The sequence below is a fragment of the Sus scrofa genome, chromosome 2 (assembly GCF_054392235.1).
Source record: "Sus scrofa isolate SSC_HxYL_T2T_F1_AM1 chromosome 2, Sscrofa_HxYL_maternal_Yorkshire_Landrace_v2.0, whole genome shotgun sequence".
Classification (NCBI taxonomy): Eukaryota; Metazoa; Chordata; class Mammalia; order Artiodactyla; family Suidae; genus Sus; species Sus scrofa.
In genome coordinates this window covers 37,823,509-37,840,720 of record NC_139384.1, presented here as the reverse complement: position 1 = coordinate 37,840,720, position 17,212 = coordinate 37,823,509, and the positions used below count along the sequence as shown (strand labels likewise).

The 17,212-nt window shown below is 34.7% G+C and overlaps 1 long non-coding RNA gene across 2 annotated transcripts in view; it reads right to left on the bottom strand.

Annotated features, from left to right (window-relative positions):
• LOC102166247 (uncharacterized) overlaps window positions 1–17,212 on the bottom strand; it is a 463,609-nt gene that overhangs the window by 58,862 nt on the left and 387,535 nt on the right. The window contains exon 4 of one of the 2 annotated variants that reach the window (XR_014837151.1): window positions 282–3,457. The exons of the other annotated variant lie outside the window; for it this stretch is intronic. This is a non-coding gene — a long non-coding RNA (uncharacterized LOC102166247). Of the gene's footprint in view, window positions 1–281; window positions 3,458–17,212 lie in introns of those variants that run through there. 2 annotated transcript variants of the gene reach the window in all.

The following is a 17,212-nucleotide window of genomic DNA, read 5'->3' as shown; positions in this document are numbered from 1 at the left end:
CATAACTTTAATGAGCCATCATCCCTGTACCTGGTACAAAGAAGTGTAGCCATTTTCTGTCAATTTCATGATGAACCATAATGACTGACTCCAGGAGGAACATTTTCTAGTTTTTTTTAAGGAGTACATTCAAGCTCTCCCACGTACTCAGCTAGGCAGTGTGTCCCTACACATAAAGACTAAAGCTCTTAAAACACAAACTCGAAAATCATAATACCAGATGCTTTGGAAGAGAACACAGAACCTTTTTTTCTTAATAAAGAATGTAGCAGAGTATTAAGTACCAGCAACAGCATCATTTGTTTATTCATTAGTCACTCAAGCTGTTATAGTTTAAATGGTTATCAAACAGTTTTTATTGTGATGAAACATATTATCTAGTGAGAAAGATGGGGGATAAGCAATAACACAGGTGGAGAGACAAGTGTAAACTGTTTTTAGGATGACTAAAATACAGTTGTATGTGCCAGAAGAACATCGAGAATGCATAAAATATTAACATGCTTCTGTAACATGTGTTAAACAATCATAACCTAGGTCAGTCTGGCCCATTCCTTTGAATCTTTCCTAAAACTAAATGTATAATAACTCTCCCAATGGGGCAAACCAGGACTCAAGCATAAACAAGCATCAGTACTGTTAACCATAGAAATTGTGAACTGTATAATTTGCTATATTATATATTATAATGATACATCTAGTTAACATACTTGGGAAAAAAACATAATAAAAGAAACTGAACTATATGCCAAAATTGTATTGGGGTGATGAGAAATGAGTATCTTTGAGAAAAAGGAATTACTGCTAAAATCTGAAGAATGAGTGATTACACATTAAATATTCCTAATTGTAGAGTCTTTTATGTACAAGAAGTATGGCTGTGCAGAGGTACTGAGATGTGAAAGGGCTTGGCACAATCAACAAAAGAAGGCTAAAGTGGCTTCATTATAAATGGCTATAGCATGGGGGCAAGGCACATTAAAAAAAGTCAATGTGGTTATGATCTTGACATATTCCAAATGTAACTTGGTTGGTCTGAAAATGCAATATACTGGACACAAGCCGTTTATCAGATATATACTTTGCATTGGTTTTCTCCTTTGGCTTACCATTTTGTTCTTTTATTAGTCCCTTTTGAATAAATTAATTTTGATTAACTATAACCTATGAATGTGTTATTTTGTATTGTGCTTCTGGTGTTCATATTTAAGTAATCTTTTAAAAAAAAAAAAAACCATAAGGTCAAAAAGTTTTCCTGCTATAATCTCTTCCAGAAGTACTACAGCTGTAGGTTTACTATTTAAAGTAAACCAAACCTACTACAGTTGTAGGTTTACTATTTAAAGTAAACCAAACCTACTACAGTTGTAGGTTTACTATTTAAAGTAAATGATCCATTTTGTGTAAATTTTTATATATAATGCAGGGTATGGACTATGGCTCATGTTTTTTCATATGTTATCCAATTATTCCAGCACAATTTATTGATGCATTTGTTCTTCATGTATATTTTATTTGCTCTATTAAAAAAAACTCAACTGAATAAAGAATGTATGAGTACATCTCTGGACTCTATGCTATTTCATGGATCTATTTAGATAGGTAAATTTGAGTTTTAAGAAGTCCACAAAATTGGAACATCTTTCAGGCATTAAAATGAATTGGTATCTGGTCAAGAGAAAACAGGTGAAAAATGATTTAAGAAATTATAGGTATATCCAAAACCAAAGTCATTGAGGACTTCTTGTTTTTATTTATAGAGAAGAGGTAGAGCCACAAGAGATGTAGAAGATAGCAAGAAAACATTCATATGGGCATAATAAATAAATGAAGGATAAAGTTTTTCCCAGGGTTCTTAAAGAACATTTTTATAAAGAGGAGATTCTCAAAGATGGGTCAAATACTATGCCAAAGTAAACAAGTCAAGCCTGTAACAATTCATTGATTTCTCACCCCTTGTAAAAACCTCCATCAAAAAAAGCTGAAGAGGAAAAAAAGTTTAAAAATGAATTACCATAAATATTATAATTCTAAAACTGCAGCGCTCACAAGGAAATTGAACCCCTGGGATGGTAGTTTTACAAGCTAGAGGAGTATAAGTTAGATGTCAATATCGTAATGACAAACTCTGTTTATTTCACAAATATATTGGGGACACTTATCCCCTTTTAAACTATGAAGATACAGTGTTCCATAACAGAAACCTCCAGAATAACATTTAAGCAAATATCTGGGTACTGTGGCTTACCCAAGTTGACACATAAAATTAACCATCACAGTGTTTCATTAAACAAAAATGTTTATATTAACCTTTGCTACTACGAAGCTGTAAAATAGACCATCGCACTAATGATTGAGTCAACAGTTGGTCTACTTCTGACTTTCAGATCATTTGATAATTAATTAAGTTGATAAATAATTAAGTTTGGCACCACACTAATGATTGAGTCAACAGTTGGTCTACTTCTGACTTTCAGATCATTTTCCTGATATAACACAGGAAATATTACCTTCCATGGTAGATGGAAAAAAGCCTCTCTTACCGAAGTTTATTCTGAACACAGAGTGTGCAGAAAGTTTGTGATGTCAATACTCACTTGTTCTGTTTTATAAATGACATTCATCATGAATAACACCATCAGACATTTTCTGAATCTTATAATTTCCGAATCTGTGGTGAAGGATCAAGGTTCTCGTTAGAACGATAAATGACTATATAGACAAGGGCAAAAAAGTGTTGTTGCAATGCCCTAATATGACTCCTGAGACATAAAATAACAACAACAACAAAATCCAGATGTCTAGACTTTAAAGGTGGTTTAACCTCTAGTAACTTTCTTATCCGAATGGCAAATGTAGTAATGGATATGAACTGAAAATTATTTCTCCCTGTCGGCATACTATATTTTCCTTTATTATCAAGCTTCTATAAACTTAATCCAAAGGTGATTTTTTTTCTAAGTATGTGTTTTTTTCTGTGTTAGACTGGCTAGGCTTTAGTACTCAGTTATTGATGTTGTGCATATGTTTTACAAATGTGTTGTGAAGATGTTTTGCAAATGTGGTTAACATAAACAGTAGTATGACTTCAAGTAAAGGAGATTATCCTTAATAATACTGATAGAACTCATCCTATCAAGTAAAAAGTTTTGTGAGCAAGACTGAGGATGTTTTTCCTGGAGAAGAAATTGTGACTTATTTATTGCCCAAGAGTTTTCAGCCTGCAGGCCTGCCTTACAGAGTTCAAACATTTCAGTCCCCAAGAGACATTTTATTTATTAAAAGCTTGTTACCCAATAAATGAAAAGCATAAAAGTGTTCTGAAAAAGCTACTTCATGCAAAAGTATAAATAAGTGGCTTTCTTCTGAGAGTTTTACTTCTTCAGCTTTCTTCCATGTACTTTATGCCAAATGATGAGTCAATATTCATGTTTGTTGATTCATATCCACAGCTTCTCTGAATTATCCAAGTCCACAAAGAAAATATATCAATAAGATTTGATAGGAAACATAGGAAACAATATTTGATAGGAAACAATGTTTTCATATTTAAATAACTCAAAGAAAGACTGAATGAATTCCTCAGGTTCTCAAAATTATATTTCTGGATGAGAAAAAACATGGAAAAAATTTGGGGGGGCTAAGATGTATGAAACATCAATCCCACACTTTATGACCATCATTTTATATATATATATATACACACACACACAACACACATATATAATTATACATTTATAAATATGTGTATATACACACATGCAAATATATATATACACACATATGTACACATGCATGCATATATACTCACACACACACACTTACATACTTATTTGAAGAGAGAATAGATTTTGGAAAGAAGTAATTATATGCGATAGCATTTACCAGCTCTTTCTACTGAATAATTTCTTCAAAAAATAGCTAAAAGTCAACTGAGCATTTAATCAAAAGTTCACTAATAAATAGAATTCCATACTATTCCCATGGGCAATCTCTAAATATGCATCATTTTAATTGTTAGTAAATAACCAATAATGATTACAGAAAGTTGAAATAGCCCATTGCATAGGTAAATTCAAATCCAAAAATATTTTATTTCAACACATGAGCTGGAAATATTTCTGACTTTGAAATGATCCCAAACACTCATAGGCTCTCACAGTTAGAAAAGACACTAAAAGTAAACCTAACCCAAAGTAAGTGTTTTACAGATGAATTCACTGAAGTCACTCAGTGATTGGTTTAGACCGACCTTGTAACAATTTAGCTCTGACTTTGAGAAAATTTCACTACTGAAATAACTTTTTGAGAAACTGAGTATTGACCAAAAACATTATACTTACTCATTTTCCTCCTAATACTCAATACTTTTGAGAATCTCTTGAAATCTACAGATTCTTTCCAGAGAAAAATGCACCCACATATGTCATATAATATCCATAGATAGACTGAGTCAAAAGAAAAAGGGAGCGTAAGAGGTGTATACAATGTCTCAAAGTAGTCACCCATAAAGTATATCAAATTAATCAACTACAAAGGAAATACCACAGAAAACTTGAGAACTTTCATGAGAAGATGAGATTGACTGATTTAAGAAATCATAGGCTACCACATGTGTGTAAAGCAGTCATCCATAATCCATCACTGAAAACAGAAGAGGAGCAGATTCTTCCATTTCCCCAGAATGCACATCAATCATCAATCAATCAATTAATCAACAATCCAATAGAAAAAAAAACATATATTCTCTTAGGAAATACTACAAAAATATCATAAGAAAGCACTTATTATTTTAGATATTTGTTTGTCAAAAATGTCACATAAATACAAACCCTACTTTAATAAAAATGACCCCTTTTATAAAAATGTGCATTATGTGTAATTCTTACATTTGAGAAAAATTCAATTTGTCTGTACTTTTTCCCAAAGGAGGATTATATAACTTTAATCTATTAAAATGAAATTCATTTTTAGTAGCACATTAACCAGATGTTATGCTAAGCTATTTCTGCATAATTTAGAAACTAAATTGTCTCCTTACACATATGTTACTGATTCAAGGCCAATTCTCTCAATGTTAATCAGAAGATATTATCAGAGATAGGAGCAGGTGTTGCAACAAAAACCCTGAGGGTCAAAGTTAATCTTGATTTTAACATTTTAGTGTGAGTGTGTGTGTGTGTGTGTGTGTGTGTGAGAGAGAGAGAGAGAGAGAGAGAGAGGGACAGTGTTTAGGGATTGTTGACTTTCGACCTCCTTAAAAAGATGGCAAAGTAGCAAGCAGAGATATTGTGTATTTGTGTACTAAATATACCAAAAATTAACCATACAATATAGATCAGTGCTACCAAAGAGGATGCATTGCTTAATAAATACTTATAAAGGAGCTATTTTTTAATCATTTATTTATATACATATTTTTTTCTACTGTACAGCATGGTGACCCAGTTATACATACATGTATACATTCTTCTTTCTCACATTACGTGTTCCATCATAAGCGACTAGACAGAGTTCTCAGTGCTACACAGTAGGATCTCATTGCTAATCCATCCATCCCAAAGGCAACAATCTGCTCCTATTTACCCCAAGCTCCCAGTCCCTCCCACTCCCTCCCCTTTCCCCTTGGCAACCACAAGTCTATTCTCCAAGTCTATGATTTTCTTTTCTGTAGAAAGGCTCCTTTGTGCCATATATTAGATTCCAGATATAAGTGATATCATATGGTATTTGTGTTTATCTTTCTGAATTACTTCACTCAGGATGAGAGTCTGTAGTTCCATCCATGTTGCTGCAAATGGCATTATTTTGCTCTTTTTTATGGCTGAGTAGTATTCCATTGTGTGTATATACCACATCTTCCTAATCCAATCATCTGTCAATGGACATTTGGGTTGATTCTATGTCTTGGCTATTGTGAATAGTGCTGCAATGAACATGTAGGTGCATGTGTCTTTTTTAAGGAGAATTTTGTCCAGATATATGCTCAAGAGTGGGATTGCTAGGTCATATGGTAGTTCTATGTATAGTTTTCTAAGATATCTCCATACTGTTCTCCATAGTGGATGTATCAGCTTACATTCCCACCAACAGTACAGGAGGGTTCCCTTTTCTCCACACCCCCTCTGGCATTTGTTATTTGTGGACTTATTAATGATGACCATTCTGACTGTTGTGAAGTGGTATCTCATGCTAGTTTTGATTTCCATTTCTCTAATAATCAGGGATGTTGAACATTGTCTCAAGTGCTTGTTCGCTATTTGTATATCTTACCTGGAGAAATGTCTATCCAGGTCCTTTGCCCATTTTTCAATTGGGTTGTTGGAAAACAAGGTTTAAATTGGCAATAAATACATATCTATCAATAATCGCCTTAAATGTTAAAGGACTGAATGCTCCAATCAAAAGACACAGAGTAGCAGATTGGGTAAAAAAGCAAAAACCTCCAATCTTCTACCTTCAAGAGACTCACCTTAGGGCAAAGGACACTTATAGATTGACAGTGATGGGATGGGAAAAGATATTTCATGCCAATGGACAAGACAGGAAAGCAGGAGTTGCAATACTCGTATCATACAAAATAGACTTTAAAATGAAGACCATAAAGAAAGACAAAGAAGGAGACTATTTAACGGCTAAAGGATTCATACAAGAAGAGCATACTACAATTGTCAATATACATGCCCCTAATATAGGAGCACCCAGATACCTACAACAAATATTAACTGACATAAAAGGAGAAATTGTTGAGAATACAATCATAGCTTAACACCCCACTCACATCAATGGACAGATCCTCCAGAAAGAAAATCAATAAAGCAACAGAGATTCTAAAGGAAACAATAGAAAAGTTAGACTTAATCGACATTTTCAGGACATTACATCCAAAAACTCAGAATGTACATTCTTCTCAAGTGCAAATGGAACATTCTCAAGAATTGACCACATATTGGGGCACAAAGCTAACCTCAACAAATTTAAGAATATAGAAATTATTTCAAGTATCTTCTCTGACCACAATGGCATGAAACTAGAAATCAACCACAGGAAAATAAATGAGAAAAAAACTGACTACATGGAGACTAAACAAAATGCTACTAAAAAACCAATGGGTCAATGAGGAAATCAAGAAGGAAATTAAAAAATACCTTGAGACCAATGATAATGAAGATACACCCACTCAAAATCTATGGGAGGCTGCAAAAGCAGTGATCAGAGGGAAGTTCAGAGCAATACAGGCCTTCCTCAAAAAAGAAGAAAAATCTCAAATCGACAACTTAATCCACCACCTAAATGAATTAGAAAAAGAAGAACAAGCAAAAGCTAAAGTCAACAGAAGGAAGGAAATAATAAAGATCAAAGAGGAAATAAATAAAATAGAGATTCAAAAACATTAGATAAAATCAATCAAACCAAGAGCTGGTTTCTTGAAAAGATAAACAAAATAGACAAACCTCTAGCTAGACTCACCGAGAAGAGGAGAGAAAAACCCAAATAAACAAAATCGTAAATGAAAAAGGAGAATTCACAACAGATACTATAGAAATACAAAAAACCATAAGAAATACTATTAACAATTATATGCCAACAAATTTGACAACCTAGAAGAAATGGACATCTTTCTAGAGACCTACAGCCTGCCAAAACTGAATTAAGAAGAAATAGATCAATTGAACAGAACAATCACTAGAAATGAAATTGAATACATCATAAAACACTCCCTACAAACAAAAGTCCAAGATCAGACGGCTTCACAGGTGAATTCTACCAAACATACAAAGAGAATTTATACCCATCCTCCTTAAACTTTTTCAAAAGGTTGAAGGAGGAACACTCCCAAAGACATTTTATGCCACCATCACCCTAATACCAAAACCAGACAAAGATACCACCAAAAAAAGAAAACCATCAACCAATGTCTTTGATGAATTTAGATGCAAAAATTCTCAACAAAATTTTAGCTAAATCCAACAACATATCAAAAAGATCATACACCATGAGCAGATGGGATTTATCCCAGGTGCACAAGGATGGTTCAACATATGGAAATTAATCAATGTCATACACCACATTAACAAAAGAAAAATCAAAAACCACATGATCATCTCAATAGATGTAGAAAAAGCATTTGACAATGTCCAACATCCCTTTTGCTAAATTGTGTATAATAGCCCTTCTATCTCAGAATGCTTTCCCAGTCACTGTTAAGTTTCCCCAGTTCCCTAATTCATTAGCCACCTTAGATGAATAATTTTATTCAGGTAGTCTGAATGGTTCTCTATATTAAAAAAATCATTCCTTTTAAATTTCTTGAGCATATACCCTTAAATATGCTTATACTTTACTAATTATGCATTATATACATTAATTCTTGTAGTGGTTCTAAGCCAACCTGTTTAGATTTGAAGTGCAGCTCTGCCACTTCCTACCTTTGTGACATTTGGTAACTTACTACACCATCAAGTACCACAGTTAGCCTTATCGTAAGAGGTGGTAACAACGGTACCCATTTCTTACAGTCATTGTGAGGACTGAATTGTTTAATATATGTTAAGCTTACAACAATGTTGTGTTTATTAATAATCTCACTCAATAAGTGAGGGATTTTATTGGTAATTATTATTGTTGCTGTACAACTGCATTATGAACAATTCCCCAAATAGAAAAGAACAAAGGGATTACCCATATACACATACATTCATGCACACATTTTATATATATATATATATACACACACACATACATGTGTGGGGGTTGGATATATGTGTGTGTTGGTGTGTGTGTGTGTGTGTGTGTGTGTGTGTGTGCATAGTTAGAGAGGGAAAAAGAAAGAGAGAAAAGATGTAATAGGAGGAAGAAGAGGGGAGGGAGGATGAAAAGGTCTAATACTTTCTTTCCACAACCCATCTTATGTACCTCTTGGGTGACTGCAACCCAGTTTGAACACCACTACTCATAGTTTCCATCATTATCTTAAAACACATTTGTGCATTTTTTTTTTTGGTCCCAAGGAAACTGACAAGTTACATGCTTTTAATTTCAGTCAAAATAATAATCTTTGTGAATTAAGGTTTCTTCTCAATTTTCTGACCTTCATTCACCATTGCCAATTACAAACCTTTTGCACATCCTCTCCTCACTCCTTTGCCTCTCGAGTTCTTTTAATTTTGCTGCTATGATGAAAGTGAGAAATACACAGTTAGATGTGTTGTTAAAAGTCCCCAAATCTTTGGAAAATCCCATATTTCTTTATTATGATTTTAGAAAGACCAGTATGCTTGTAGTGAACAGGGTCCCTGTATCCATTTGAAGAGTCAGATCTGCTTGATATTTTTGCAGTAGTACAATCCTGTTACCTCTCCAAGCAGAAGAAAGTGCTATCAACTGTTCATGTGGGTATGAATATCCTGACACTTAGCTTTCATTGCTTCATTCTTCCCCATTAAGTTTGTCATTGGATAAACTGAGAATTTAGGCAATGTTAAGAGCTCCAGACTTGCCTCCACATCCCCTCAGTTTATCCCAATATCATGCAATTGAAATTTTAAAAAATCGTTTTAAATTTTGGATTTATACAAAAATATCTATTATGTGTCAGATACCATCAGGAAAAAAATACCATTAGGAAAAAAATAATAAGGGAAATGTTCTAGTCTTCCTTATGAAAAAATGCAGAGCAGACTCTCCCTTGCTTGTATTTCAGTCCAATCTTCAGTGGTAGTGAGAATGAGTGATAGCACATATAACGAGAAAAAAAAAATCTTTTGACTGTTCATCCTACGTTGTATGCCTTGGGATGAAAATCATTAAAAGTGCAGCTTTATCCTCAGTTTTAGGAAGAACCACGAATGTGGATTATATTTTCTTGGTTCTGGTAATAATTGATTTTTCTGAGTTGAATTATGACCTTGGTTTCTAAGCCTTTTATTTTGGAGCTTATTGCTTGGAATAGCTTTGCTCCTTCCATGTCTCTGGTATCTTTTCTGTTCCTTAATAATAAGAATTGTAAAACAGGCTGTGTTTTACTTTACACTTGGCTTCAAGGAAGATTGGGACTAAATTTACAATTCAGCTTACGGGCAAGTACCTTGAACAATATGACCTTATTATCAGCATGATTTCGGCTGCCCTCCACTTGCATTCTTATCACCACACCCATGTCACACCTTCCATTACAATTTATACTTTCTCTGGGCCTGTTATGCTTTTATTTGCAGTTAAGATTTCATTTGTGTTTGAAGTTTTACATATAAAAGAAGGTAGGTTGTAAATTATAACCTATAAACCTAATGGAGGTTCATACTAGGATTTTACATTTTTTAAGTTAATTTACTTCATTTAAAACAAGTTTAAAAATTTGATAAAGCCCCTGAACTCTCATGAAACTTGTGATGGTTTAACATTCTGAAATCATGTTTTTTTAATATGTGTTTTATGACTTTAATGCAAGAATTAATGCAAGTATATGACTCTTTTAGGAATACTATTGAATCTATCACAGTGTGGGACATTATCTACAATTCCAGTAATCACCCTGACTGACTCTTTCTGTAATATTCTAGCTCCCAAGATCTGGTAGCTAGTTTATACCAGTTTCACTGAGGCCCTGAATAATTTAAATAATGGAAATCCTGGGAGCTAATGGCTCCATAGCTTTAAAAGATGTATTTTGCTACTCCTATTTGAATCTATTATCCCTGCCAGGTCACATGCTTTCTAGATCGCTTACTTTAACTCTTTTTATGATAGGTCAATTAAAAGAAACCCAGGAACCATATTCACTTTCATTTACTATTTTACTGACATATTCATATATTTACTATGTATTAGATAATATTCTAAGTGTTTCACAAATGCTTGATAAGTTAATTCTTAGACCTCATATTAGGAGGTCTCTGTCATTATCCTTAGTTTACAGAAATGTAATTTGAGGCATAGAGAGGCTAGTAAATTGGCCCCTTACATAACCAGTAAGTGGTAAAGTATTTGTATGCCAGTTCTCTTGGTCCAAGGTTCATCTCCAACTCAGTTTGGCTGCCTCTCCAGAAGTAATGAGCACCACAGAAATTACCATGTTCATAGATAGGGTAAATGGGAAGTTTGATTGTGCATAAGTAGTTTTGTACAGTCATTGTGGATAATATGAGGAAAATTGGATCTCATCTATACAGTGGAAGAGGTAATACTCAGAGTTCTCATGTACCCCATTATGTACATTTTACATTACTATGATGGATTTTTTATAATTAATGAACCAATAATCAGTATATAATACAATAATACAGTATTAAGATTCATACTGTAGTCATTTTTCTTACTTTTTCAAATTACCCAATGAATTTTATTACATTTATAGTTGTACAACAATAATCACAACCAAATTTTATAGCATTTCCATCCCAAACACTCAGTGCATCCCCCACACCCTCAAGCTGTCTCCTTTGGAAACCATAAGTTTTCCAAATCTGTGAGTCAGTATCTGTTCTGCAAAGAAATTCATTCTGTCCTTTTCTTACATTCCACATGTAAGTGATAGCATTTGATGTTGGTGTCTCATTGTCTGACTGACTTCACTTAGCATGAAACTTTCTAGGTCCATCCATGTTGCTAAAAAATTCTGGTATTTCGTTCCTTTTAATGGCTGAATAATATTCCATTGTGTATATGTACTGCATCTTCTTTATCTATTCCTCTGTTGATGGACATTGAGGTTGTTTCCATGTCTTGGCTATAGCAAATAGTGCTTCAATTAACACTGGAGTACATGTGTCTTTGAGTCATGTTTTTCTCTGGGTAGATGCCCAAGAGTGGGATGGCTAGATCAAATGGTAATTCTATTTTCAGCTTCTGAGGAATCTCCATGCTGTTTTCCACAGTGGTTGCACCAATTTACATTCCCACCAACAAGGTAATAGGGTTCTGTTTTCTCCACACCCTCTCCAACACTTATTGTTTGTAGACTTTTTGATGATGTTCATTCTGGCTGGTATAAGGTGGTACCTCAGAGTGGTTTTGATTTGCACCTCTCTAATAATGAGTGATGTTGAACATCTTTTCATGTGTTTTTTGGCCATCTGTAGGTCTTCTTTGGAGAACTGTCTATTTAGATCTTCCACCCATTTTTTGATGGGGCCGTTTGCTTTTCTGGTATTGAATTTCAGGAGGTGTTTATAATTTTGGAGATTAATCCCTTGTCAGTCAATTCATTTGCAAATATTTTCTCCCATTCTGTGGGTTGTCTTGTCATTTTGTTTAGGGTTTCCTTTGCTATGCAGAAACTTTTAAGTTTGATTAAGTCCCATGTGTTTATTTCTGTTTTTGCCGTCATTACTCTAAGAGGTGGATCTGAGAAGATGTTGCTGTCATTTATGTCAGAGAGAGTTTGGCCCATGTTTTATTGTATCTGGTTTTATATCTAGGTCTTTAATATATTTTGAGTTTATTTTTGTGTATGGTGTTAGGAAGTGTTCTAATTTCATTCTTTTACATGTGGCTGTCCTGTTTTCCAAGTACCCCTTATTAAAGGGACTGTCTTTTCTCCATTTTATATTATTGCCTCCTTTGTCATAGTTTAGTTGACTGTAGGTGTGTGGGTTTAATTCTGGTCTCTCTATCCTCTTCCACTGATCTATATTTCTGTTTTTGTGCTAGTACCATATATCTTTGATGGCTATAGCTTTGTAGTATAGTCTTAGGTCAAGGAACCTGATTCCTCCAGCTCCATTTTTCTTTTTCAGGATGGCTTTGGCTATTCTGGGTCTTTTGTGCTTGCTTTCCAACAAACTAAAATATTTTGTTTGAGTTCTGTAAAAAATGCCCTTGGTAATTTCATAAGGACTGCATTGAATCTGTAGAATGCCTTGGGTAGTACAGTCATTTTGAGAATATTTATTCTTCCGAACCAAGAGTATTGTATGTCTTTCCATCTGTTTGTGTCATCTTTGATTTCGTTCATTATGGTCTCATAGGTTTCAGAAAACATGTCTTTTGTCTCCTTAGGCAGGTTTACTCCTAAGTATTTTATTCTTTTTGATGCAATGGTAAATGGGATTATATCCCTTATTTCTCTTGACGATTTTTTTGTTTTTAGTATATAGAAATGCAATAGATTTCTATGTATTAATTTTGTATTCTGTCACTTTGCCAAATTCAGTAAGGAGCTCTAACAGCTTTCTGGTAGCATCTTTAGAATTTTCTTAGTGTCCTGTAATCTGCAAATAGTGATAGTTTTACTTATTCCTTTCCAATTTAGACTTATTTTATTTCTCTGCTTGCTGTGGCTAGGACTTCCAAAACTATGTTGAATAGTAGTGGTCAGAGTGGATATACTTGTCTTGTTCCTGCTCTCAGTGGGAATTCCTGCAGCTCCTCATCATTGAGAATAATGTTAGTTTTGGGTTTGTCATATGTGGCCTTTATTATGTTGAGGTAGGTTCCCTCTATGCCCACTTTCTGAAGGGTTTTTATCAGAAATGGCTTGGATTTTGTCAAAGGCTTTTTCTGCATCTATTGAGAGGATCATATGGGTTTTATTCTTCAGTTTGTTCATGTGGTGTATCACACTGATTGATTGGTGGATATTGAAGAATCCTTGTATCCCCAGAATAAATCCCACTTGATCATGATGTACAATCCTTTTAATGTATTGTTGGATGCAGTTTGCTAGGATTTTGTTGAGGATTTTTGCATCTATATTAATCAGTGAAATTGGCCTGTAATTTTTTTGTGTGTGTGGTATCTTTGTCTGGTTTTGGTATCAGGGTGAAGGTGGTCTCATAGAATGAGTGTGAGAGTGTCCCTTCCTCTGCAGTTTTTTGAAATAGTTTCAGAAGGATAGGTGTTAGCTCTTCTCTAAATGTTTGATAGAATTCTCCTTGGAAGCCATCTAATCCTGGACTTTTGGAAGTTTTTAAATCACAGTTACAATTTCAGTACTTGTGATTGGCCCATTAATCTTTTCTATTTCATCTTGGTTTAGTCTTGGAAGATTGTACTTTTCTAAGAATTTGTCCATTTCTTCTAGGTTTTCTGTTTTATTGGTGTATAATTGCACGTAATAGTCTCTTATGATCCTTTGTATTTCTGTGATGTCCATTGTTACTTCTCCTTTTTCATTTCTAGTTTTGTTGATTTGAGTCCTTTCTCTTTTTTTCTTGAGAAGTCTAAGGGTTTATCAATTTTGTTGATCTTTTCAAAGAACCAGCTTTTAGTTTCATTGATCTTTTCTATGTTTTTCTTCGTTTCTATTCTGCTCTGATCTTTATGATTTCTTTCCTTCTACTAACTTCAGATCTTCTCTGTTCTCTTTCTAGCTGCTTTAGATATAAAGTTATCTTGTTTATTTGAGCTTTTTCTTATTTCCTGAGGTGGGCTTGTATTGCTATGAACTTTCCTCTTAGAATGGCTTTTGCTGCATCCCATAGGTTTTTGAGTGTTGTATCTTTGCTGTCATTTGCTTCTAGGTATTTTTAAATTTCCTCTGATTTCTTCAGTGATCCATTCATTGTTTAGTAGCATGTTGTTGAGTCTCCATGTGTTTGTGGTTTTTGCAGTTATTTTCTTGTTGTTGATTTCCAGTCATATAGCATTGTAGTTGGAAAAGATGCTTGATATAATTTCAATTTTCTTAAAAATGTCAAGGCTTAATTTGTAGCTCAGGATGTGATCAATCTTAGAGAATGTTCTGTGTGCATTTGAGAATGTATCTTCTGATGCTTTTGGATGGAATGTCCTATAAATATCTATGAAGTCCACCTGGTCTAATGCTTCATTCAGGACCTGTGTCTCTTTATTGATTTTCTGTCTGGATGATCTGTCCATTGCTGTATGTGGGGGTGTTAAAATCCCCCAACTATTATTGTGTTATTGTGGATTTGTCCTTCTAAGGTCGTTAGCGGTTGCCTTATATATTGTGGTGAACCTATGTTTGGTGCATAGATATTTAAAATTGTTGTGTCTTCTTCTTGGATTTATCATTTGATCATTATGTAGTGTCATTGTCTCTTGAAATATTCTTTTTAAAGTCTATTTTGTCTGATATGAGTATTGCTACTCCAGCTTTCTTTTGATTCCTGTTTGCATTGAATATTTTCTTCCATCCTCTCACTTTCAATTTGTATGTGTCCCTAGGAGTGAAGTGGGTCTCTTGAAGACAGCATATATATGGGTCTTGTTTTTGTATATATTCAGCCACTCTATATCTTTTAGTTTGGGCATTTAGTCCATTAACATTTAAGGTAATTGTTGATATGTATGTTCTTATTGCCATTTTATTAATTGCTTTGGATTTGTTTTTGTTGCTCTTTTTTTCTTCCCTTCTTCTCTTGTTCGCTCCTCTTGTAGTTTGATGATTATTTTTAGCATTACATTTGAGTTGATTTTTCTTATTTGTTTGGGTATCGACTGTAGATTTTTGGTTTGCAGTTGCCCTGAAGTTTTGATGTAAGAGTCTATATATATGTGATTGTTTTAAGTTTTTGTTCTCTGAATTGCAAGTGCATCTCCAGTGTCCTGCACTTGTACCCTCCTCTTCTCATGATTTCTGATTTTGGTAGCATAATTGTATATGGATGATTTTGTGACTTTACTGTATATATACTTTTACTAGTGAGCTTTGTCATTTGTGGTATTTTTGTTTCTGGTTGTAGCATTTTCTTCTATGCCTAGAGAAGTTCCTTTAGTATTTGTTGTAAAGCTGGTTTAGTGTTGCTGAATTCTCTTAGCTTTTGCTTATCTGTAAAGCTTTTGATTTCTCCTTCAAATCTGAATGAGAGCCTTGCTGGGTAATCTTAGTTGGACATTTTTTCCTTTCATCACATTAAGTATATCATGCCACTCCTTTCTGGCCTGAAGAGTTTCTGCTGAAAAATCTGCTGATAACCTTATTGGGGTTCCCTTGTATGTTATTTGTTTCTTTTCCCTAGCTGCCTTCAATATTTTCTCTTTGTCTTTAATTTTGGTCATTTTGATTAATATGTGTCTCAGGGTGTCCCTCTTTGGGTTTATTTTTTATGGTACTTGTTATGCTCCTTGGATTGAGTGAGTGGTTCATGTCCCATGTTAGAGATTTTAGCTATTATCTCTTCAAATATTTTTTCTGTCCCTCTCTCTCTTCTCCTTCTAATACCCCTATAGTACACATATTGGTGTGTTTAATGTTGTCTCAGAGTTCTCTATGACTCTCTTCATTTCTTTTTTTTTTTTTTTTTTTTGTCCTTTTGCTATTTCTTGGGCTGCTCCTGTGGCATATGGAGGTTCCCAGGCTAGGGGTCTAATTGGAGCTGTAGCCACCGGCCTATGCCAGAGCCACAGCCACATGAGATCCGAGCCACGTCTGCAACCTACACCACAGCTCATGGCAATGCCGGATCCTTAACCCACTGAGCAAGGGCAGGGACCGAACCCACAACCTCATGGTTCCTAGTTGGATTCGTTAACCACTGCGCCACGACAGGAACTCCCTAACTCTCTTCATTTCTTTTCAATCTTTTTTCTCTTTTCTGTTACACATCAGTGATTTCCACTAGTCTATCCTCCACCTCACTTATTCATTCTTCTGCATCCCATATTCTGCTGTTGGTTACTTCTAATGAATTTTTTATTTCAGTTATGATATTTTGCATCTCTGCTTGCTTAAGTTTTAAATCTTGTATTTCTTTGCTCAATATTTCCTATAAATTATCAGTCTTTACCTCCAGTTTATTTCCAATGTCTAACATCATCTTCAGCATCAACAGTCTAAAGTCTTTTTCCTGGAGGCTGATAATCTCCAGATCACTTAGCTGTTTTCCTGCGGGTTTTTTTCTTTCTTCCTTATCTGAGTTATAGTTCTCTGTTTTTTCATTTTTTATTGGTTTTTGGTGTGGTGTCCTTTTTGCAGACAATAGAGCTGTAACCTCTCTTACTTCTGGTGCCTGCCCCCTTGTGGTGAAATTGGTATGGGGGCTTGCTATAGGCTTCCAGATGGGAGGGATTGGTGCCTGACCACTGGTATGCGGGGCTGATTCCTATCCCTATATGGGGTAGGGCTTTGTCTCTGGGTGAGATTAGAAGTGGCTGTGTGCCTGGGGGTTCTTTAGGCAGTCTGTTTACTGATGGGTGGGGCTGTGATCCCCCTGGATTATTGCTTGGCCTGGGGCTTCTCAGCGCTGATGGGTGGGGCCAGATTCTCCCAAAATGGCCACCTCCAGAGAAACACCTGCTGATACATATT